Here is an 8,682-nt window from a genome sequence, read left to right as displayed (position 1 = left end):
CTTGTAGTATAACTTGATATTTGGAAGTGTGATACCTCCCGCTTTATTCTTCCTTTTCAAGATTGCTGAGGCTATTCGTGTTCTCTTTTGGTTCCATATAAATTTTTGGAATATGTGTTCTATATCTTTGAAGTAAGTTATTGGTAATTTAATCAGTATTGCATTGAATTTATAAATTGCTTTGGGTAATTTAGACATTTTAATGATGTTTATTCTTCTTAATCATGAGCATGAAATATGCCTCCACTTGTTTGTATCTTCCCTGATTTCTTTTATCAATGTTTTATAATTTTCCAAGTACAAGTCTTTAATCTCCCTGGTTAAATTTATTCGTAGGTACTTTATTTTTTTGGTTGCAATGGTAAAGGGGAATGATTTCTTAATTTCTCTTTCTGACAGTTCATTGTTAGTGTATAAAAATGCCTCTGATTTCTGAGTATTGATTTTATATCCTGCCACCTTGCTGAATTCATTTATAAGGTCTAGTAGTTTTTTTACTCCGACTTTAGGGTTTTCTATATACAATATCATATCATCTGCAAATAATGATAGTTTAACTTCTTCTTTTCAAACTTGAATGCCTTTTATTTCTTTTTCTTGTCTGATTGCTGTGGCTAGGACTTCCAAAACTATGTTGAATAAGAGTGGTGAAACGGGGCACCCCTGCCTTGTTCCTGATCTTAAGGAGATTGCTTTTAATTTTTTCCCATTGAGTATGATATTGGCTGTGGATTTGTCATAGATGGCCTTTATCATGTTGAGGTATGTTTCCTGTATTCCCACTTTGCTGAGAGTTTTGATCATGAATGGGTGCTGGATTTTATCAAATGCTTTTTCTGCATCTATTGAAATTACCATGTGGTTTTTCTCCTTTCTTTTGTTTATGTGATGAACCACATTGATTGATTTGCGAATATTGTACCAGACTTGCCTCCCAAGAATGAATCCCACTTGATCATGGTGTATGATTTTTTTCATATATTGCTGGATCTGGTTTGCTAATATTTTGTTGAGGATTTTAGCATCTATATTTATCAGGGATATTGGCCTATAATTTTTTTTTGTGTGTGTGTTGTCTTTGCCTGGTTTTGGAATCAGAATTATGCTCACCTCATAAAAGGAGTTTGGAAGTCTTCCTTCCTCTTGAATTTTTTGAAATAGCTTGAGAAGGATAGGAGTTAGTTCTTTGAATATTTGGTAGAATTCACTTGTGAAGACATCAGGCCCAGCATTTTTCTTTGTTGGGAGTTTTTTGATGATTGTTTCAATCTGTTTAGGTTTAGGTTTTCTGATTCTGGTCTGTTTAGGTTTTCTGATTCTTCCAGATTGATTTTTGGAAGATTGTATGTTTCAAGGAATTTGTCCATTTCATCTAGGTTGTCTAGTTTTTTGGCATACAGTTCTTCATAGTATTTTTTTTTACAATATTTTGTATTTCTGTTGTGTCAGTTGTTATTTCTCCACTCTCGTTTCTAATTTTATTTATTTGAGTCCTCTCTCTTTTTTTCTTGGTGACTCTGGTTAAAGGTTCATCAATCTTGTTTACCTTTTCAAAGAACCAGCTCCTGGTTTCATTGATCCTCTGTACCGTTTCTTTAGCCTCTATGTCATTTATTTCTGCTCTGTCTTTATTATTTCCTTCCTTCTACTAGCTCTGGGCTTTACTTGCTGTTCTTTTTCTAGTTCTTTTAGATGTAGGGTCAAGTTGTTTATCTGAGCTTTCTCTAGCTTCTTGAGGTATGCCTGTAATGCTATAAACTTCCCTCTCAGGACTGCTTTTGCTGTGTCTTATAAATTTTGAGTTGATGTATGCTCATTATTGTTTGTTTCTAGGAATTTTAAAATTTCTTCTTTGATCTCATTGTTTACCCATTTGTTATTTAATAACATGCTATTTAATTTCCAAGTGTTTGAGTATTTTTCAGTTTTTCTGTTGTGGTTGATTTTTAGTTTAATGCCATTGTGATCAGAGAAAGTGCTCAATATGATTTCAATCATCTTTAATTTGTTGAGATCGCTTTTGTGCCCTAACATGTGGTCTATTCTAGAGAATGTACCGTGAGCGCTTGAAAAGAATGTATATTCTGCTGTTTTAGGGTGAAAGGTTCTGAAGATATCTATTAAATCAAGTTGATCTAATATGTCCTTTAAGTCTGCTGTTTCTTTGTTAATTTTCTTTCTTGAGGATCTATCTAATGATTTTAATGGGGTATTGAAATCCCCTACTATTATAGTACTGCTGTTGATCTCGCCCTTTAAATCCATCAAAGTCTGCTTTATATATTTAGGTGCTCCTATATTAGGTGCATAGATATTTAAAACGGTTATATCTTCCTTTTGGATTGCTCCCTTTATCATTATATAGTGACCTTCTTTATCTCTAACTATAGTCTTTGTTTTAAAGTCCATTTTGTCTGATATAAGTATTGCTACCCCAGATTTTTTTTCATTTCCATTTGTGTGAAATATTTTTTTCCATCCCTTTATCTTCAGTCTATGTGGATCTTTTGATTTAAGGTGTGTCTCCTGTAGACAGCATATATATGGGTCCTGTTTTCTTATCCACGCAGCTACCCTATGTCTTTTGATTGGATCATTTAATCCATTTCCATTTAAGATTATTATTGATATGTAATTGTTTATTGCCATTTTATTCTTTAAAATGGTATTCCTCTTTTGCTATATATTTTTTATCCTTTGATCTGTTTACAACAGGTCCCTTAGCATTTCTTGCAGCCTTGGTTTGGTTGTAGTGAATTCCTTGAGTTTTTTTGTCTGTAAAGCTTTTTATTTCTCCTTCAATTTTAAATGATAACTTTTCTGGATAAAGTAATCTTGGTTGTAGGCTCCTGTTCTGCATTACTTTGAATATTTCTTGCCATTCCCTTCTGGCCTCAAGTGTTTCTGTTGAGAAGTCAGAAGTCATCCTTATGGGGGCTCCTTTGTAGGTGATAGTCTTTTTTTCTTTAGCAGCTTTTAATATTTTCTCTTTATCACTTACCTTTGGTATTTTAATTATGATGTGTCTTGGTGTTGATTTCTTTGGGTTTCTCCTTAATGGAGTTTTCTGTGCTTCCTGAACATGTGAGTTGTTTTCCTGTCTTAATTGAGGGAAGTTTTCAGCTATGATATGCTTGAACAAAGTCCCTATCCCTTGTTCTTTCTCTTCTTCAGGAACCCCTATGATGCGGATGTTATTTCTCTTCATGTTGTCACAGAGCTCTCTAAGAGTTTCCTCAGACTTTTTGAGTCTTTTTTCTGCTCTGCTTCCGTGCCTTTATTTATCGTGTCTTCTAACTCACTGATTCAATTCTCTGCTTCATTCATCCTGCTTTTAATTCCCTCCATTGTGTTCTTTATTTCAGATATTGTATTTGTCATTTCTGACTGATTCTTTTTTATTATTTCAATGTCCTTTTTTATATTTGCTATCTCTTTATTTAGGTTTTTGTAATGACCATCTATCATTGTTCTCATATCTTTAAGCATTCTAACAGTCTTTATTTTAAACTCTGCATCTGGTAATTTGGTTATATCTGATTCCTTTAGGTCTTTTTCTGGGGATTTCTCTTGGTTCATTTGTGTTGCATTTCTCTGCTTCCGCATTTTCTTTGTGTAAAGGAAGGTTTTGACCCCTGGAGTCCACTGGGTATGGCCTCTGTTCCCTAGGTATGGTCTGTCTGCAGGCCTGCCACCCCCTCTTCTGTTGCTGCCTAGGGCTTTTGGGTTTGGGCGTTACTGGTGCCTGCCACTGGGGCTGTTGCTGTGGTTTCCACCTTTCTTTCAAGGCAGTGGCTGTGCTCACGTGCTCAGGTGCACAAGCCTTGGTGGCCTTGGCCTTTGCCCTGCCCCCGTGGGTGGCGTTATGCTCATTCCTGAGGGCACTGGCGAGCACCTTTGCTCAGCTGCATGTCTCCGCCTGTTTCCAGGCTTTCACCCCACCCTTGCAGGAGAAGCCCGCTCGTGGATTGGCTGCTAGCTTTGGCACTACTGGCCGGACAGGACTACGTGCCCAGGCTCAGCTCAGTAGCAGAATTTCGCCTGTTCGGGGCTTTTGGCTCCACCCTTGCAGGAGGAGCTGGCTCCCAAGACAGGCCACAAGCCTCGGTTCCATGGGCGGGGCAAGGCTGTGCTCCTGCGCCCTTGCTCGGGGGCTGGTCTCCACCCCTTCCGGGGTTCCTGTTTTTCTCCTGCGGGCTAGATTACGGGCTGCCAGCAGCTGGGCTTGACCACTTTTGCACCCCTACTCCTCCCCAGCCAGGCAAGACTGAGCTCACACGTGATCCCAGTGGCAGCCAGCCTGCTTCTGCCCCTGCCAACAGAACCGCACTTCTGTGTCCCGCCGCCACCCACCCGCCGGCGAGCCCTCAGCTGTGTGGGTGGGGGTGCTGAAGCTCAGACCCTAACACTCACTACTGTAGCCCCGAAAGCTCCCTCCTTCTAAGCAACTCTGCTCTGAGTGCCTTGGGGGAGCTTGTTTGGCTGCTCTCCTGCTTCCCTTTGCTGGTATTGCTATTTCCGGGGGAAATATTCACTTCAGATTTGGGGAATGACTCATCCCAGGGGTTAGGGTGGCTGTCTCCCAAAATGTTTCTCCCTGTGCTTCCTAGATTACACTCTCTTCCTGCTACTCTGGTATTCTCCCTCTCCCCATCCCTCAGAGCCCCAGGTGATTGGTTGTGAGAGAGGTGTTCTGCGCGGTCCCTTTAAGAAGAACCCTGGGTCTGAGAAATCAGACTCTTTCTCACAAAGAGTATCCTGACTTGTTTCCAGCTAAATACTGTCCTTACGCCTCTTCTGGGCTCTGGGGCTGCAGGCTGGGGCTTTGTTCCTGGGACTCAGGACCCTCCCCTCTCTGCTAAACTCACTTCCCACCACACGAGTCTCTCCCGGCTGCTGTTCACTCTGTGGAGCTGGGTAGCCCTCTCCACGTTTCTGCTTTTCCTACCAATCTCAGTGTGGTTTCTTCAGTGTTCCTTAGTTGAAGAGTCCTCTTAGTTTAGTCCAAAGTTCGTTTTTCCAGATGATAGTTCTTAAAATTAGTTTGTAATCCACTTTGGTTCTGGGAGGTGGATGTTGGTATGTCCGCCTACTCCAGCGCCATCTTATCTTTTCTCTCCTTGGTGAGTCTTGCCAAGGGTTTGTCAATTTTGTTGATCTTTTCAAAGAACCAGTTCCTTGTTTTATTAATTTTTTCTATAGTTTTTCTGTTCTCTATTTCATTTATTTCTGCTCTGATTTTTATTATTTCCTTTCTTTGGCTGGTTTTGAGTTGTCTTTGTTCTTCCTTTTCTAGTTCCTTAAGGTGTGAAGTTAAATGGTTTACTTGGGCTCTCTCTTGTTTGTTCATATAGGCCTGAAATGATATGAACTTCCCTCTTATTATTGCTTTTGCTGCATCCCTGAAATTCTGATATGTCATATTTTAATTTTCATTTGTCTGTATATATCTTTTCATCTCTGCGCTTATGTCTTCTTTGACCCATTCATTTTTTAAAAGTATGTTGTTTAGTTTCCACATTTTTGTGGGTTTTTTTCTCATCTTTTTTGCAGTTGAATTCTAGTTTCAAGGCTTTATGTTCCAAAAATATGCTTGGTACAATTTCAATTTTTTTGAATTTGCTGATGTTATTTTTGTGGCCCAACATATGGTCAATTCTTGAGAATGTTTTATGTACACTAAAGAAAAATGTATACTCTGTCACTTTGGGATGAAGTGTCCTGTAGATGTCTATCATATCCAGGTGCTCTAGTGTTTCGTTTAAGGCCAATATAACTTTATTGATTTTCTGTTTGGATGAACGATCTAGAGCCATCAGTGATGTATTGAAATCTCCAAGTATGATTGTATTTTTGTCAGTTTTTGTTTTTAGGTCAATAAGTAGCTGTTTTATATATTTTGGTGCTCCTTGGTTTGGTGCATATATATTAAGGACTGTTATGTCTTCTTGATTCAGTGTCCCCTTAATCATTATGAAATGACCATTTTTGTCTCTGAGTACTTTTTCTGTCTTGTAGTCAACATTATTAGATATGAGTATTGCTACACCTGCTTTTTTTTTGGATGTTATTTGCTTGGAGTATTGTTTTCCAGCCTTTCAGTTTGAATTTCTTTTTATTCTTGTTGCTTAGATGTATTTCTTGTAGGCAGCATACAGTTGGATTTCCTTTTTTAATCCATTCTGCTACTCTGTGTCTTTTTATTGGTAAGTTTAATCCATTTACATTTAGTGTAATTATTGACACTTGTGGGTTCCCTATTGCCATTTTATAAATTGCTTTCTGTTAGTTTTGTATCTTGTCTGATTCTTCTCTTTTGTTTTTCTATCACTTATTTTTGTTTGTTTGTATTCCATACTTCTTTCCTCTGTTGCTACCTTTTTTAAGTCATGTGCTTCTGTGGTGGTTTTTTCAAGGGTGGTTACCATTAAATAGTGAAAAGGGTACCTACCATATTCATTGTATCAATAGTACCCTATCTTATGAGTGTTTCTGCACTCCATCGTCCTTTGCTACTGTTAATCTCTGTCCTCTCCACTTTTTTTGTTTTTGTTGTCACAGTTTAAATTTGGTTTTATTGTGTTCTTTGTGGAGCTTTTACTTGTGGTTTTGTTTTGTTTTGTTTTTTGTATCTGGTTGGAAAACCCCCTTTAGTATTTCCTGGAGTGGGGGTTTTCTTCTGATAAATTCCCTCATCTTTTCTGTATTTGGGCATGTTTTTATTTCTCCTTCATATTTGAAAGGTAGCTTTGATGGGTATAGTATTCTTGGCTGAAAGTTCCTCTCTTTCAGGGCTTTAAATATTGGGGTCTACTCTCTTCTAGCTTGTGTAGTTTTTGCTGAGAAATCTGATGATAATCTAATAGGCCTTACTTTATATGTTGTATTCTTCTTTTTCCTGGCTGCCTTGAGAATTTGTTCTTTGTCGTTGGTTTGTGCCAATTTCATTATGATGTGCCTTGAAGTAGGTTTATTGTGGTTAAGAAAACTTGGTGTTCTGTTTGCTTCTTGAATTTGAGGCTTTAGTTCTTTCCACAGGCTTGGGAATTTCTAGTCTATTATTTGTTTGAATATATTCTCTGTTTCATTTTCTCTCTGTTTTCCCTCTGATATACTTATTATTCTTATGTTATTCTTTTTGATGGTGTCAGACGATTCCTGTAGGGATTTCTCATTTTTTTTTAAATTTTTGAGTCTCTCTCTTCTCTCTGTTGTGCCTGAAGTTGCTTATCTTCTATGTCACTAATTCTACCTTCTATCTGGCCTGTTCTATTAGCTAAGCTTGTTACCTTGTTTTTCAGTTCATGAATTGAGTTTTTTTATCTCTGTGTGATTTGTTTTTATAGTTTCAATTTCCTTGGTAATATATTCTTCATGTTTGTTGAATTGTTTTCTGAGCTCCCTAAATTGCCTTTCTGTGTTTTCTTGTATATCTGTGAGTATTTTTAGGATTTCTATTTTAAATTCTCTGTCATTTAGCTCCAAGGTTTTCAATATGTTAATTTTTTTCTCCATAGATTTTTTCACATCTGTCTGTGCTACTTCTCTATGTTTTGTATCCATGATATTCGATTTCCTTTTTCTCAATGGCATCTGAGGGTGGTCTTGTTGATAGCACTAATGAGAATTAATAAAGAATAAAAGGGAAAAAAAAGGAAAAAATTTAGAAAAAGAATTAATAAAAAAACAATAATAATAATTTATTATTCCCCCCTTTTTTCTTCTCTTCCCCTCCTCTCCCCTCCTCCTTAGGAAAATATTGTAATGAACTGTGAATTATATTATGCTAAATGGAACAAAAACTGCCTATAATGGAGGACCTGAGTTGGGGGAAGTGTTCAAGGGGCAAAAAAGCAGGTAGGGACCCACAAAATTCAAAAAAGGAAAAAATTTGGGTCAAGTATAAAATGATTTGCTTGTAAGTGATGGTCGACTATGATATATAATGACAGGGATAAGAGGGAAACAGGAAAAAAGAAAAAAATTACTATTGTGTTAAGTAGAGCAAAAACTAAATAGAATGGAGAGCCTGGGTTGGGAGGAATGCTAATGAGTTAAAAGGCAAAGGAAAAGCACTCAAAATGCCACACACACAAAAAAATACTTGAGTCCCAAATAAAATAATTTGTTCATGATTTAGGATTGAATGAGAGGAAAAGTAAAAGAAGAAAAGAAGAAACTAATAGAGAGGGAGAAAAAAGAAAAAGGGGAAAAGAAAAAGAAGAAAAAAGAAAAAAACAAAAAGAGAGAGAGAAAGTTAAGGGTTTTGGAGTGTAACCCTCATGGAGAGTAAGGAAGAAGAAAAGAAATAAAATGGGAAATGTAACACTTATGCGTAGTGTAATTCAAGAAGAGGAAAGAATAAGATGGGCAGAGAATTTAAAGGCCAAGGTGGTGGAAAAAGAAATAATAATAATAATGGCATATGATGAAAGAAACAAAAAATATAGTGGAACAAGGTATAAAGCAGGGGTCTCAAACTTGCGGCCAGCCCAACAATTTTGTGTGGCCCGCAGACTAATCCACAGGCTTACTTAATTTTATCCAAAATATTTTGAACTTCGTGGATTAGTCTGCGGGCCGCACAAAATTGTTGGGCGGGTCGCGAGTTTGAGACCCCTGGTATAAAGTCTGTGGATTTTTCTTGATTTTGAGAAGTTAACTTCTTCCTTTTTCTTTCCC

Source organism: Saccopteryx bilineata, chromosome 1 (genome assembly GCF_036850765.1).
Source record: "Saccopteryx bilineata isolate mSacBil1 chromosome 1, mSacBil1_pri_phased_curated, whole genome shotgun sequence".
In the NCBI taxonomy this organism is placed as follows: domain Eukaryota; kingdom Metazoa; phylum Chordata; class Mammalia; order Chiroptera; family Emballonuridae; genus Saccopteryx; species Saccopteryx bilineata.
Note: the sequence above shows the minus strand (reverse complement) of the source record.